Source organism: Heterocephalus glaber, unplaced genomic scaffold (assembly GCF_053883595.1).
Source record: "Heterocephalus glaber isolate CG9 unplaced genomic scaffold, H.glaber_assembly_v1.0 deba00001442, whole genome shotgun sequence".
Classification (NCBI taxonomy): domain Eukaryota; kingdom Metazoa; phylum Chordata; class Mammalia; order Rodentia; family Bathyergidae; genus Heterocephalus; species Heterocephalus glaber.
In genome coordinates, this window is record NW_028258296.1 from 30,825,684 (window position 1) to 30,842,924 (window position 17,241).

The following is a 17,241-nucleotide window of genomic DNA, read 5'->3' on the forward strand; positions in this document are numbered from 1 at the left end:
AGGTACATAGGAAAATCCAACATAAACCAGGAATTTTATGCAGTGATTTCCCCCTTGCTAGCATAATTTTACCATGTTTGCTGGGGGCGGGGGGGGGGCTGGTTAAAAGTAATAGAGGACAAAACAAAGTGAGAATTGAAGAGAAATACTGTAGAAACAAGGTTAAAGGGTGAAGGATGATCACTCAAGCTTGTAGAAACTGGCAAAGAGGATAGGTGAGAAAGAATGAAAGATAAAGGAAAAGAATATTGAAGTGGACCAGAAAGACTAGAGACAATGTTCATTCATATGGAAATATAAAAAATTTTTTTAAAAAGACAGTTGAGGAAAGGGAGAAACAGAATAGACAAACAAAACATACAATAAACTGAAACCCTAAACAACCCCCCCCTCAAAAACAACAACAACAACAGGAAAAGGGAATATGAAACAAATAAACAGAGAAGGAAGAAAAAAAAGTCCTCTGGAGTCCACAGTTCTGTAGTAGTGTTCAAGTCAGATCCCATATTTGTGCTGGCTAACCTTAGTCAAGTCTGCAGTAGGATTAGTGCTGTGTGTGGGGCTGATCTCGGCTTCAGGATGTGGGGGCCGAGGCCATAGTCTTCAGCCAGCAGCTTTCTGGATGACCTGCCTCTGTCTCCTTCCCCTTTTTGTCCCTGCATCACTCTCCCAGTTGCTATGGCATCCTTAGACAGAGACAGCCCAAGGCGGCTCCCACTCCCGTGTACAGTTAGCCCCTCCCAGACCTTGCACAGCCTCTCCAGGTCCACGAAGCTGGCTCCTCTTATTCACTGGTTGCAGGGTAGGGGAGTGTACTGACTTTTTACTCCTGGTTCTACCGCAACCCAAGACTGCTTGTGCTGCTGGTCACAGCAAAAGCTTTTTAATTTGATATGATCCCATTTGTTAATTATAGGCGTTATTTCTTGTACAAATAGGGTTCTGTTTAGAAAGTCCTTGCCTGTGCCTATGTCTTCAAGAGTTTTATCTATTTTATCTTCCAGCAGATTGTTTCTGTTTTAACATTTATATTCGTATTCATTTTTAATTTATTTTAGTACATAGTGAGATATATGAGTCAAGATTCAGTATTCTTCAGGTGGATAGCCAGTTTTCACAGCACCATTTTCTTTCCTAAAATGCATCTTGCATATTGGGCTTAGTAGCCAGTTCTTACTCTGATGTCTAGTTCCTGTTCCTGAGGGCCTAGAAGTATTGGCTTTGTATGGATGTAGTGAGGGTGAATTTCTGGCCATGGGAATGGATTCATTGGTAGATTTATCTATGGAATCCCAAAGAACCAAAGAACATAGGGTGAACTTATGTTATATTTAAGATTGGAAGTTAAGGTCAGTACCAAGGGACAAATACTAGGTGTTAGGCTCAGTGGCATGCAAAAAGCAGTAAAAATTGGACAAAAAGCAAGAAGTTAAGAGCCAACTTCTGTTGACATTAGAGATAATTTGAAAAGTGAACATTAAGTTATAGTTTTATTTATAGAAGTGATTAAGTAGTAAAGCTTAAAGTTATATGGCTAGATCAGGTACCTATCAGGTCATATAATCTCTTAAGATATTTTTATTTTTTAATTGACATAATTATATGTATTAATGTTGTTCAACATGATATTTTGATTTATGTATACATTGAAAAAGGCTATATCAAACAAAGTAGCATACTACTTCACATACTTTTTTGATGGTGAGAACACTTAAAATCTACTCTCTTAGTATTTCCAAGTGTACAGCATGTTGTTTTAATTATACTCATTATGATGTTTTATGATCTTTTGAGGTTATTCTTCATGTTTAACTGAAACTTTTATTCTTTAATCAATATCTTCTCAATCCATCCATCCTCAGCATGCCGGTAACCACCATGTTACTCTCTGTTTCTGTAAGTATGGCTTTATTCCAAATTCCACATACAAATGAGATGAAACAATATTTTTCTTTCTTTGAATGCCACATAACACTTAACACAGTGTCTTCCAGGCTTACCCTTGTTGTTCCAAATGACAGGATTTCCTTCTTTTGGAAAAGGCTGAGTAGTATTCCCTTCTGTAGATACACCACACTTTTCCTTATCTACTCATCTGTTGATAGACACTTAGGTTTATTACATATTTTGGCTGTTATGAATAATGCTGCAATGAATAGTGTAGTGTGGGTATGTCTTTTACACATTGATTCCATATCATATTGATTTGCATATATATGTGTATATATGTATATATATATACACACAAAAGTGGAGTTGCTGGATCTGTGGTAATTAATTAAATGTTTAAAATATTTTCTTTAGAATTTTGTTAATGACATATATAGTTCTCTTGAAAATAAATGGCTTCAACTTATGTTCACTCAAAGAAAATGATTGAATCATAGATACTGAGGGCTTGAGGAAGGGACCTGTGAATTCTATTAACATAAGTATTGCTAATGCTCATTCCACTCTGGAGCATCCCAAACCATTGGGTATCTTACATAATGGGGAACTCACTCTGTCTGAAATAAAATACTTTATCTTTTTAAGATTCTGAGAGAATATGAAAACATTTCATTTCATATTGTATGTAATTCTGTTGACTAACTTTTTTCCATCTATTAGGTTTTTCTCTCTTTAGTCACAAGAACATAATTTTGTCAGGATGTATGAAACTACATAGCACGTAAGTTGTCAAACAGTTTCATTAAGTTTGCTTCATCAACATCTTTCAACTGGGTCTTTGGGGATATGGTAGAGGAAACTAAGTGAAAATTCATGGTTCATTTACCCATTATCCCATTGTGGTACACATATAATAAAATAATGGTATTGCTGAGTTACAAATTCATCCCATACTTCAGGATAACTTGAAATACATAGAACAGGGACATGGAAACTTGATCTTTGATGGAACTATAATGAAAGATTCTAAATCAAAGTAACTATCAAATGCAAGCCATTGAAATTCATAGAATTTCCAAGTTTAGTTTACTGCTTTGATTGTAGATTCCATAAGACCAAATTGGTAATGACCTTGTCCAAATTTAGAAGTGGTTAATTGCAACTGAATTGTAAAGCGGGCCCTCTATTCACTGTATAGGTCCTTTTGGAATATCTTTATCTATAAATCTCTGCGACGGATTTGGTGCCTTTCCTAAATAATTCCCTATGCAGAAGTTATGTATTAAAAATAGCTTGTCAAATTGACTAAGAAGGAACTCAGTGTTGCCCAGTCCATCTCCTACACAGACACATTTTGACACAGTGTATTTGAGTGCTAATAATGACATTAGAAGATGTTGGGGAGAGATCTAATTCAGCATGCAGAAGTGACTTTGCTGTCATCTCCTATTTTCTGTGCAATTGACAGCAGATACTTGGGGCTGAATTTTTATTTCAGGTCAAATTTCCAAGGCATGAGGCTGCCTGTTAGGAACAGATAAGACCAAAACCAATACGAGAGCACTTGTTGGAAGTGTCAGTGGTGCTGAGAATTTGAAAGGGATGCTTCAGTTTTCTGTTTAGGACATGACATAACAACATATGTTTTAGCAGCAAGAGAAACCAACCAGCAGCTCCCTGTCATTTTTATATGGTTCCTACTGGGAAGATTTCAGAAAGGAAGTCAGATTTCTTAGGGAGAAAACACACATAGCCTCTTTTGTCATTTTATTTCTTCCCTACCAATATTTCCTAGAATATCTTGAACACAGGCAACTGACTGATAATTGTTTTTAGCCTAAAACCCAATAAGTCAAAGTATTTCACTTTTATAGGCAAAGAGAAAGTAGAGTTATATCAGTGTATCTGATGGAAAAAAAGAGTTGGACATCAGTAAGAATTGAGGGTTTAGAAAATCATTAAGATGTACTAACCCAGTGAATTAAATGAAACTCAAGTGTGTTCTAAAGATTCCTTTGTAAGTGTTCTGGGTCAGCCTCCAGATGGCTGAGACTCCCCTGGCTGGCAAGCACCTTCCTGCCTCTTTCAACCTGAACACACCAAGCTAATATTCATCCATCAAGCTATGCTGTGTGTCATCATTTTACTGCTAACTCTATGGATGCCTGTGTAATCTTTTGTCACTTTAAGTTTAAACTACTTCCACAAGAACAAAGAGTTTTAAAATCAACATTACAAAAGATTTGCTATGAAAAAATTTTGAACATGTTCACAATCTGAAAGATGATCAAGTTTTCTCTTTCCTGAACAGAATCTGTAGTACCAAAAATATGTATTTCTTGCACACACCAAACTAGAATACAAGTATGTGTGCATCTTCTTTTTGGGGCCTGCTTTATTTTTATTAGAATGACTTTTTAAACATCTCCTATGGCATTTGAATTAAAATTTGTCATTTTAGTTTTCTCCTCAAGAAAGAATGATTTAAAACCCAGCCATGCACATAACGATATTATTTGATGTATTACCTTCAACCATTCATCATTATAGAAATCTGTTCATTCTTTGAAACAGAACCCTTGGGGAGCCCTAAATTCCAAACCTGAAACTACTTTACAGCAGACCTGATTTGTAGTTTGTAACAAAAGTGAACCTTCCTGAACTCATTAATCTCAGGAGACTCATGTCTCATCTTATTCTCATTTTCCAGCAGCCTGGCCTCTGGGATGAGCACTTCACTTCTTTTTTACATTTCTTCTGCATAGCTAGATATCTTTACAATGCTCTACATAAACAATAGATTTTACAACATCATTGCCACAAGGTCTTTCTGTGAACAGATCTCTTTCAAGAGTCTGTGAAATCGTCATTGCTTTGTCTATATTTATTGAACTTGCATAAGATAAAACTACAAAGTTATGGGTCTTTTCTCTTTTAAATAGGCAACACTTTCCCTACAACTGAATGCTGCCTTTAAAAAATAGTTTCTTTGGGAAGTTATGTACCAATTCCAGGGATTTACTGTTGTTCAGACTTTTCCAGAAACTTCTCCATTTAAATTTCCTTTTGGATTCAGTATGTAATGTATAAGAAAATGTTGTATTGTTTTAAATTATCAACCCATTATATTGACCATTGCTCTCAAATAGTGTTATCACTAATATTCTTTTCTATCAATTATCTACTTGTAAGACTTGACTACAAGTGACTGTTCATGTCTAATATCTGCCTTAAAAAAACTCACAATATTCTTGTGAACAGTTAGAAGAATGGGTCTCTATCTCTAGATGGAGATTTTAAAGAAAATCAAATTATTTTTAATGTATGGGATGATCATCAGAAGGTTAAGGGCTTTTTTGAGTCCAAAAGTATGTAAATTAAGAAAATAACAGTGCACAAATTATTGAGATAAACTTTTCATATTCATTTAACAACATTACTAGTAATTTCTATATAACAGTTTTTTCCTTGTTTGATCATTTTTGTTTTACCTTCCAGTGAGCACTCAGTTGCTAAAACATTATAGCTTACCTAGTTGTCTCAGTTCTTTTGAAATGTTTTCCATGAACTATTTGCTTCCTAAATAGTTCCAGATGAACACACACACACACACACACACACACACACACACAGATAAGCACAATCTTTTCTAAAATCATTCTACTCATTGACAAACTATTTCGTGTATTGTAAGCTAATTTCTACATATTCATATAGCTATTACCTTCTGTCTTCCATGTACCATGATCTCTTCCCTGTTTTGGGAAGAGACTTCTACAATCCTGAACCATAGAAAGTGTAATAGAAATATCGGTGAATGTATACATTTAAAAAAAGTATTATAGTAAAGCAAACATTGCCAGTAACCCCCCTCAAAATATTTCTCCTCCTCAGGTCAAACATACATATCTCATTGTTCTTGTCACTTACTGAAGTGTTATAAAAGTCCACTATCATAAGTGTCTTGGTGAGGTATGATCAAAAATATGGTGAGTGTTGTTGCCAATTGTCATTCAGTGGAAAAGAAAGGTCCTAAAAGCATTATGATTTGTGCTCATATACCTTATTCACTGGTTCTGGCAGCATGTGACTTGAGGCTCTTCCCCAAAGTTCAAGTGACAATCAATGGTGAATATTTTGAATCAATTCAGGACATCTGTAGGTAGCTACAACAGTGCAACTAAATATACTTACGTAAAATGACTTCCAGAACTGCTTCAGAAAGTGGTAAAAACAATAGGGTAAGTGTGTTTGAAGTAAGGAGTAGTGTTTTCAGGGGGAACTAATGACAGTGTGTCTTTTACTGGAATAAATTTTTAAAAATTTAAATACACATCTTACTTTTTGATCACACTTTATATGTATGTGGAAAGCAAACCACAATCAGCCAGAGGATGATTATCATTGGAGGACTCCTTTTGTTGTAGAAGTTTAGTGTAAGTATTTGCATAATGAGTCTACCTTTCAAGGTATTCTATGTGTCCTTTTAATATGTGATAACTTGAATATCAGACAAGCTACTGTTTTTTGAGGAAAACAGCAACATGGAAATGTCTTTATTATGTGAGGTAATGGATAATAAAACATTCTCCAAATATTTAATAAGCTGTTCCAGCTAATGCCTAAAGTACACAATCTCCCTCTATTTTTTCCTCCAGGGTCTGGTGAGAGAAGAGGGGCAGATTAATTATTGATTCTCATATGACTATGCTCCATTACTGCAAGGAGGAGCAAACAGCATATAGGTGATTTGTAGGCCTTGCCAAGTCATCTTCTGACTAAAACTCAGAAAATCTCTGGCTGTGTTAAAACACGACTGAACCAGGGATTAAGTCAGGAAGCATTTCTTTGTATCTCAGATTCAATACTTGGAGACACAGAAGGGATGAGCCTAGTGAAAGAAGTGTAGCTGAGTAGAGAGAGGTCAAATATCCGTAGATGAATCCCTACAGGGTTGTACACTGTTGATTGCTACTATGAGGTTCCTTCATATTGAATAGAGTATCTGATACCTTTTCTTCAGTATTAAATCTCTGAAGAAAACAGATTTGGTTCAGGAAACTCCATTGTCCATAGAGACACTATGAAAGTGTAAACCTTAAACAACTGATGCCATTTGTGATTTTTAACAAGCTAGAATGGTTTCTTTGGAAAGTTAATATTTATCTTGCCATAATATTTACCTTCACACAGTAAGTGCTGCTATTTTCCCATGACTGCAATGAAGAACTGTGGTAAGATAAACTCACCTCTATAAGATAAATGTCAGGTGTTTAATAAAAATCACTGGATGAGCATTCCAGGTTTACTTTGAATTTGCTAAGGGTCTGGTCCTCCAGTAAAATTTAACACACACATTTTTCCAAATATAAGTCTCTGTGCTCAAAACTGGGGATTACAAGAAATGAATACTAAGAGAGCATTGCCTTAGGGAGGAGGCAGCAGGCCTAAGAGGGCAGAGGGTGAATTTTCCACACTGTTCTGACACTGTTTGGTCAAAAGAGCCTCCTGGCCTCTGTTCCATCTGTAAAATGAGCAGAGTTAAAGAGATAATCTCCAATACACTGTCCTGATCTAAGATCCCATGGTTCTGCATTAATACATGACTAGGTTGAAGTCTATTATTTATCATAAGTGTCATAGTCCAATTCTTTAGATATAAGATATTGGTTTGAGGATAAAAGACATCTGATATGTGACATCTACCAGCAAGAAATCGCAATATATTTGAGTTTAAGACAGATATATAGAAGAAACTGTAAGAATCTGCTCTTACTTAAAATTATATATTTTCCCAGAAGATATTAGAAATATATGAGATACTTGATGCTTGTCAGTTTGATTTATGATCACTAATATTTAAGCTTATTTTCCTTAAAGAGTGCTGATGAACCTCTCATCACTCTCTTTGATGAGGTATTGTCTAACTGAACTTCTGAAGTGGAGGGAAGAGATTTCACTCAGCATAAAGGAGAACTATTCCATTTTTTCCTTTTAATATATTGGGGTTCCTTTTTGTCTTCGTTCAGGATGGTATAACAAAGTACCTGAGGTTTTCACAACAAAAATTTATTTCTTGTAGTTCCAAGATCAAGGGAGCAGGAGAGTTAGTATCTGGTGAGGGCCCACTCTCTGCTATTTCCATGGCACCTTCTTGCTGTGTCTTTAGCAAGGGGTGAACAGGTGGAGGCAGGAACAAACTCCCTGGGGTCATTTTTATGATGGCACTAATCAAGCCTCACTACCAGCAATAAAAGATGGAGATTTATGGAACAAAAGAGCTATTTAGCTAATGAACTTCAAGAAAATACAGAGAAATACTTCACAAAATAAGGTAAGCAATGAAGAACAAAATGATTAAAATTTAATGGCGATATTAAAATAAATAAATTATTAAACAAATTCTGGAGCTGAAAAAGAATGAAATAAAAAATGCATTGCAAAATCTCACTAGAAGTTGACCAAGTTAAATAAAAATCTGTGAATTCAAGACAGGTTATTTTAAAATATATAGTCGCAAAGTAAAAAGAAAAAAGATTTTTAAAAACTTAAATAACTTATGGGTTAGCAACAAATAAGCAAATATATGAATTACACTAGAATAAGAATTACACTAGCATAAGAAAGGCCCAGGAAACATACTAGAAAAATAATAGTAGAAAATAATTACCATCTAGGGAAAGATATAAATCCCAGGTATGAGGTCAGAAATCTCTAATTAGATTTAATCCAAATAAGACCATAGCAAAATATATTATAATCCACCTATCAAAAATTAAAAACAGAGATGACAGTGAAAGCAGAAAAAAAAAAGAGAAGCATATCATATGTAAGAGAATTCCAATCACACTGGCAGCAGACTTCTCAGCAGAAATCTTTTAGGCCAGGAGTAAGTAGGATGATATATTCAAAGTGCTGAAGGGAAAAACAAATAACAAACAAAAAAATCTCAACTACCAACCAAGAATGCTGTACTCAGCAAACCTGTCCTTCAGAAATGTAGGGGATATGCTATACCAGACAAACAAAAGCTGAAAAAGTTCATTACTATCAGGTCTATCCTACAAGAAATACTAAACGGAGTTACTCCTTTAAGCTAAAAGAAAAGGACATTAATTAATAACACAAAAAGATATCAAAATTTAAAACAAACTGGTAAAAGTAAGTATACAGTCAAATTTAGAGTAACTTAATTCTGTAATATCAGAGTATATGTCACACATCTTCAATATGAAAGCAAAATGACAAAACTATTTAAAATAACAATAGCCACAATAATTTGTTAAGGGATACATGACATAAAAATGGAAATTTGTGACATCAAAAAGATAGTGTGTGTGTGTACATAGTAAAAATACTATATACACGAACAATAAAAAATAAGGATCTCTCTTCACTCTACTCTTTTTTAAAAATTAATTTTATTGATACATTTTAGGTATACAATATAATGACATTCATCATTGGAAATTTGCACCTTTACATAATCTATCTTGGCTCTTATTTTTTTCCCCATTCCCCTGTCCTCCCTTCAACCCCTCCACTCTTCCCTATTTATAAAGGCTTTGTTTCCATTTTTTCCACTTTCTCACATTAATTCCATTCCCTTCTTTCCTTTCCCCTACCCCTCCCACTTCCCCTTCCCCTTTGCCCCTTTTCTTCCTATTTCACATTCTCTATTATAACTTTTAGTTCTTATTTACACTTGCAGTTTCTCATACCAGAGAAACTATCTGGTATTTACACGTGTGTCCTATTTATTTCACTTAATAGCATGGCCTCAATGTGCATCCATTTAGCTATAAATGTCTCTAGTTTCTCATTCTTTATGGCTCAGTAGTACCCCATTTTATAACAACAAAAAAACCACATCTTCTTCATCCACTCTCCAGTTGATGGGCAACTGGGCTGTTTCTAAGTTTTAGCTACTACAAACTATGCTGCTATGAACATGGGTGCACATATATTGCTTTGGTACAGAAAAATACTACATATACACAGGATAAAAAATAAAGATCTCTCTTCACTCTACTCTTTGCAGAAGCTGTTTAATTAGATATAATGTCATTCTTTTTTTGTTTTTTCTTTTTTCTTTTTGGTTTTTGTGGCCTGTGATTTTGATGTTATAGCAAAGAAATCTTTGTATAGACCAATGCCATGGAATTTTTCCTTAGGTTTTACTAATGATTTTAGTTTCTATTAATTTATTAATTAAATGTAAGTCCTCTAGTTTTGGGTATTACATTTAAATCACTAATTTATGTGGAGTTGATCTTTGTACATGGTGTAAGAAAAAGGGCTCAGCTTCATTCTTCTTTGTAGATACTGTACTCAGTTATAGCAACACTATTTACTGAAGTAAATTTTCAGTATATTTTCAGTCTGGTAACCAGTTCAAAATGAAGACCCAAAAATAAGAATGAAAATGCATTTCACAACTAACCATTAGCAGCCACTTCTATGTGTGCATATAGTATGTTTGCCGTTATGTTCAGCATTGCATCGCTAAGAGGTAGCTCTAGGAATATGAACTCTGTAGATGTGATTAGCCATCCAAAATACTGTAATGTATATGCCCTATGCATATACATGCCCTTGTGAACTTAAACTCTACAGAACAGTATAATACACTCACCAGCACGTTGTGGAAATGCACACACACACAAATCAGCAATAACAAAATTGCTGAGACATAGTTGGCAAAATGTCATTATAATTTTATAGAGTAGAAAAAAATCTGCTGCCAAAAGGTCAAGTATCTTGTTCAAAGTGACACAAAATAGCAGAGTGGAGCCCTGGAATTATTAACTTCTGTTTTCTAATCTAGTGAACCTGGGGTTATAGAATCCAACTAGGAAGGTCAAGTTACCAGTTTTATGTCATGAGAGAGTTATGCAACCTGAGTTGCTCTGTTCTTTTGTTCCCTCACCTGGGAGCCACTTGATGACTTCAGCCTCAGCAGCTCTCTCTATCCTGGGAAAACCACATCTGAAACCAGACTACATTAAAAGTTGGAACTTGTAACTGACTGTGAATTTCAGATCTCCTGTACTCTAGACTACTCAATATTTTTATCTAATCAGAATCTCCTTTAGTTCAATGTCTATTTCTTTCGTTAGGAAATGGCCTGGTGATCTCTTCAGAAGGGTAAGGGTCTTTTGGTTGAAAACACCTGGAAAACTAAATAGTAGAAGCAATCCCCAGGGTCTTTGAAGCATATGTAGGATGGACTTGTTTCTCCACATCTGAGCTGAGCCTATGTATGGCATTTGAAATATTGTGCTGTCTAGATAAGAATTAAACATGTCTCTTGAAAGGGGATTTGTAATAATTAAATGATTGTCATTTTTATTTGCCAGGAACACAACACAAAGTTTTGACACTGTTCACCAGAACTTCCTTCACATTCCCTTAGTGGGATAGAAGAAATGCCACAGAAACCTTGTTTTCATGTTAAATGAAAAAACAGATTGAGGAAGAAGCAACCATCTCTTTAAATGTTGCTGAATGGGTGCGATAAGTGAAGACCAGGCCACTTAACCACTTGATATGAATGTGGATGCCATTGGTGATACTTACAGAGGTATTTTTGGTGGATTGGTGGGGTAATAGCGGATTGGGGTGCCTTTAAGAAAGAATGGAAAAAATTAGAAATAAGTATACACAATTGTTTCAATGAATTTTTTATGGGTCAGCAGCTGTTAGGGAAAGTGGAATAAAGAAAAAATTTTAAATTTATTTTCTGATTGGGAGAAATAGTGGCATATATCTGATGGTAGAAATACTGTAATCCTGTAGAGAGAAAAATAGGATGAGGTTGAAAATCATAGGGAGAATTGCATTGTTTTTGAGTAAGTGAGAATGGATATAATTTAATATACACATGGAAATACTGGTTTGAGCTAGAAGCGTGGGTGTTGGGAACCTGTGATGGGAATCTACAGATCTCTTATGACTGCTTTAACTCTTTAGTAAAGTAGGAAGCAAGAGCTATCAGCTGAGAATGAGGCTAGTAAAAGAGACGTTGGTGTTTCCAGAAAAAGGAGGAAGTGAGAAATAGAGGAAGAGATAAGTGAACATCTGAGGGATGTATAATACAATTGGGATATATATTCTTGTAATATATGATGTGGTATGTTATAAAGTACAATATGTAAGATATGATTGTCTGATAACATTAAGTTGGTATTAGAAATTAATGAATTAATAGTGGGACCCATCAAAGTTATTTCAAAATTTGCTCCAGCCACATTCAAATGCATGAATACATGGATACAGCAGGGGGAGAGCTGACTTTAGCTAGGATTGTGGTTTTATTAGGAGGTTAAAGCAAATGAGAAGGAAAGGATCTGGCTGATTTACAATGGATTGGAGACTAAAGTATGTAAGGAGGGAGGTAAGGATCTTAAGGTTGTAGGAGAATCAGAATTATAGGTTCTGTTGGGTTTGAAATGCCTGAAGAAAGTGGAAAGATTGGAAGTGGTCAGTAGATGGAGGGGCATGTGACTAGGAGAACAGAAGTTTTATTATGGCAATGATGGGGTCTGGAGGGTGACCATTAGACACTGGTAAGTTAGGGGAAGTACCAGGTATACTGGAAACATCCCAGAGCACTGGAAGATCACTTAGTTGAAGAGATCATCCACATAAGCACCAAAAAGAAAGACAGGATGAAGACTAGAGGAAGCATGAAAATATTTTTAGAAATGAGGAGAAATGAGCTGAGTAGGAGGGTAGAGAAGGCTACTGGATGACAACAATAATGAAGGGAAGGGTGCACAGTCTGCTGAGATTTAAGGCTGGGGATTTTAATTTTCAAGAAGAGGAAGGGAATTCTGGTCTGAAAGCGGCAATGAAAAAACTGAAGGTCACTCATCCAGGTGTTGACCTAGAAGGACAAGAACTGTGGGGAAAACATAGGGACACCACCGTTTGAGAGGAATGTAGGAGAAGCAGTGCCTCCAGGGAAGAGGCAGATTCTAGTTAGAATAAGGATAGAAAAAGAATGTTCCGAGAACAGGTTCTGATTAGAAACTGGTCTTCCTCATAACTTTCGTTATAGTAGTCAAGTAAAAAGTCCAACAACATCTTTGCATTTTGCAAAGCTATCATCCAAAAAATTGGATATTTCATCTACTATTTTGTCTGTATTCATATTACCCACAAGAGAACATCCTTGGGATATTTTCTTCTTACACATTCAGGCTGAAATGGGCTGTGGAAATTCTGTTTATTTAGCTTAAGATTTTGACTGTGCAAATGATCTTTAACTACTTAATTGACTTTGATAGATCAAAAGTAGGAAAAGCAATCCACATGCTGGAGTGAGGTTTTATAGGCTTATATGTTTGAGAGGTGTAAGTAGGGTTGAAAACTAAAGCTTGTAGATTACTTATTGTTACTAAGGTCAGAAGTAGAAATTGCAAAGGAGTTAACAGTCTTGTAAGCCTAGGAGAGTTTCTTGGTGCTGAAAGTAATTTAAAAATGTACAAAACAAAAGGATAGACTACCCTTGTAAATTGTGGGTATTTGTTTATTTTTGTTAATTTCCTTTGTATAATAAAATGGCTTTCATTTTGTTAGCCAGTATTTAAAGTTTTAGCTTTCTTCCAATTGATATGCCATGGGCAATAAATTATGCACACTGCTGCTAAAAACAAACTAGGTTTTTTTTCCTAAGAAAAAAGCAATAATTACCAAAGACCAGAATTACAGTCAACATTAAAACAGATAATGTTGGCCTACAATTCATTGCCTGCCTCTGTTACTACTAAAATGGCAATTGGTATTTACAAGCTACAAAACATCCCACAAATTGTTGGCTCCAATATGCTGAGAACACTGAGGAAAGAACAAACCATCCTCCTCCCCCAGCCTTCCCAGCCCCAGGAGTCCAGGGTTTTAATCATCCTGAGGGTGATTTTTCTCATCTGGCTCCAACTGCCACTCTCATCTTCCTTTAATGAGAATGTGCTAAATTCTGTTTTCCAAATTCCATGCAATGAGAACTCCCTCAGAGTTCTTTCTTCCAATTACCGTTCTTTCTTCACTTCGGTAGTCCCAAGTGAGAAAAGTGAAAGTAAAATTGCAGTGAATTTCAGGATGAAAATTGCCTTTGCATACTAACACTACCACATATAAATACATACAAGTATAAATGGTATTCTTGGCACCAAAGGGTTGAGAAGACTTGTGTTCATTTGAAATTTTTTTTTTTTTTTTGTACCGGGGATCGAACTCGGGTCCTTTCACTTGCCCAGCAGGTGGCGAAACGGCTGAGATAAATCCCTGGCCATTTGGAAATTTTGATAGTGAAATACTGTGATGACAGTAGCACTCAGAAAGAATATTTAGGAGCCCACAGAAAGAATTACTCAACTGTCCATCACCCCACCTTTCACTTCCTCTTGCATTCATAAGATAAATGAAGAGGTATTATTTTTGGAGGGAAAGTCCTTGCTTTCATGCACCTCAGGAAAAGTTTTCTTCTTTATACTGAGCTTAAGATGTTGTAGTGGTTGCTCTCATTGTTCCAGAGGGAACTATGAGAGAAAAAATTTCTGAACTTCTTAGATATCTATGCAACAAAGCATTTTGGATGTCTTCAGGATATTATCCTGATAGCACAGGGAGATTACAATAATTAATGTAATAGTGATGGTGACATATTACAGGCTAATGGAAACAATGATAGTTGCACATCAAAACTACATTTTCCTCTTTTTTTGTGTGCTATCGGGGGGGGGGGGAGGATGAAGCCAGGGCCTTCACACTGAGCTACATGCCAAACCCTCTTTTAATTTATTATTTTGAGACATGGTCTCACTAAGTCTCTAAATTGCCCAGGTGTGGGCTTGAACTTGAGATCTTCCTGTCTCAGCCTCCAGGAGTACTGGAATTACAGGTGTGCACCACCATGCATTACTTTTGAGTTCAGCTATGAGTGCCCACTTTGAAAAAAAGTTAACACTGAAACTCTAAATATAAAATTATGGACTCCCTAACCTCTGTATGGTCTGAAATCCAACTTGGGGAACGGAAAACTTTAAATAAATAAAATTTTCTGAGGGCAAAAATATTTCAATAAATAGGTCACTGGGCATTACTATTTCAAAGAAATGATAGATGATCTTTTCCTTGCTCTTAGTGTCCATAACAGAATCTTCACTTGATAGTTAATTAGGGCAAAAGGTCTCCAAAATGGTTTCAAACATCACTTTTGACTTGGAGTACTATAAATGTATAGTTCTCTATCCTTTCAAAGAGCATTCACATTCCTTTGCTTTCCTATTGATAAAAAGGGAACAGTCAGATCTCTGCTTAAAACTCAATGCAAGAAAAAATACATTAATTTTTTATTTTTTTCATAAAATTCTTTTATTGGTACATTGTAGGTATAAAACACAATTACTTTTCTCATTGGGAAATGTACCTTTACATAATGCATCTTGGTTCTTATTTTTTCCCCATTCCTAGCCCTCCCTTCACACCCTCCACCCTTCCCTATTTACAAAGACTTTATTTCCATTTTTTCCATTTCTCATCACTTTTCCTTTCCCTTCTTTCCTTTCCCCTGCCCCTCCCACTACCCCTACCCCTTTGGACCTTTTCTTCCTATTTTGCATTATTGATTATTCATTCTAATCATTGGTACATTTTAGGTACACAATATAATGACATTCATCATTGGAAATTTGCACCTTTACATAGTCTTTCTTGGTTCTTATTTTTCACCCTTGCCCAGCCCTCCCTTCAACCCCTCCATTCCTCCCTATTTACAAAGATTTTGTTCCTATTTTTCCATTTTCTCATATTAATCCCATTCCCTTCTATCCTTTCCCCTAGCCCTCCCACTTCCTTCCCCTTTGCCCCTTTTCTTCCTATTTCACATTACCTATTATACATTTAGTCCTTATTTACACTTTCAGTTTCTCACACCAGAGAAACTATTCCGTATTTATACATGTGTGTCCTATTTATTTCACTTAAGAGTATCGCCTCAATGTGCATCCACTTAGCTATAAATGTCTCTAATTTCTCATTTTTTATGGGTGAATAGTACTCCATTTTATATTAAAAAAAACACATTTTCTTTATCCAGTCTCCAGTTGATGGACATTTGGGCTGTTTCCAAGTTTTAGCTATTACAAACTGTGCTGCTATGAACATGGGTGTACATATATCACTGTGGTATGATTCTTTTAATTCTTTGGGGAAGATCCCCAGCAGGGGAATAGCAGGGTCAAATGGGACTTCCAGTCCTAGTTCTTTGAGGTATCTCCATACTGATTTCCACAGTGTTTGCACCAGTCTACACTCCCACCAGCAGTGAAGCAGGGTTCCTCTTCCCCCACAGCCCCACCAGCATTTGTTATTGGTTGATTTCCTGATAGCAGCCATTCTTTCTGGAGTGATGTGGAATCTCAGCATTGGTTTCATTTGCATCTTTCGAATGACCAGTGATGTTGAACATTTTTTCATGTATTTATTTGCTATTTCTACTTCTTTGTCTGAGAAATGTCTGTTCATTTCAGATGTCCATTTTTCAATTGGGTCTTTAAATTTGGGAGGTCTGATCTTTTTAAGTTCTTTATAGACTTGAGATAGTAGACCTTTGTCTGGGGAAGAGCAGATGAAGATTTTTTCCCACATTGTGGGTGGTCTCTTCACACTGCTGGTGGTTTCCCCTGCTGTGCAAAAGCCTTTTAATAAGAAGAGATCCAACTTGTTGATAGTTTGTGCTAGTTCACAGGCAACTGAGGTTTTGTTCATAAAATCTTTTCCTACACCAAAGTCTTCAAGGGTTCTGCCTAAACTCTGTTCCAACTGGTTCAGAGTTTCTATTTTAATATTTAAATCTTTAATCCATTTCCATTTTAGTTTAGTGCATGGCAAGAGATATAGATCTAGTTTTAATCTTTCTCAAGTTGAAGGCCAATTTTTCCAGCACCATTTATTAAAGAGGCTATCTTTCCTCCAGTGAGGGTGTTTGGCTCCTTTATCAAAGATGACATGGCTGAGTGTATCTGCATTGTTTTTGCATCTTCTAATCTGTTCTACTGGTCCTCAGGTCTGTTTCTTTGCCAGTACCATGCTGTTTTTATCACAGTAACTTTGTAGTAGAGTTCCAGGTTGGGGATTGTGATACCACCTGCCATGTCTCTGTTACCTAAAATTGCTTTTGCTATTCTGGGTCTCTTCTTGCTCCAAATGAATTTTTGGATTGTTTTCTCAAGGTCCATGAAGTATGCTGCTGGGATCACAATTGGAATTACATGTAATGTATATAGCAGTTTTGGAAGTATGGCCATTTTCACTATATTAATCCTTTCTACCCAGGGGCAGGGGATG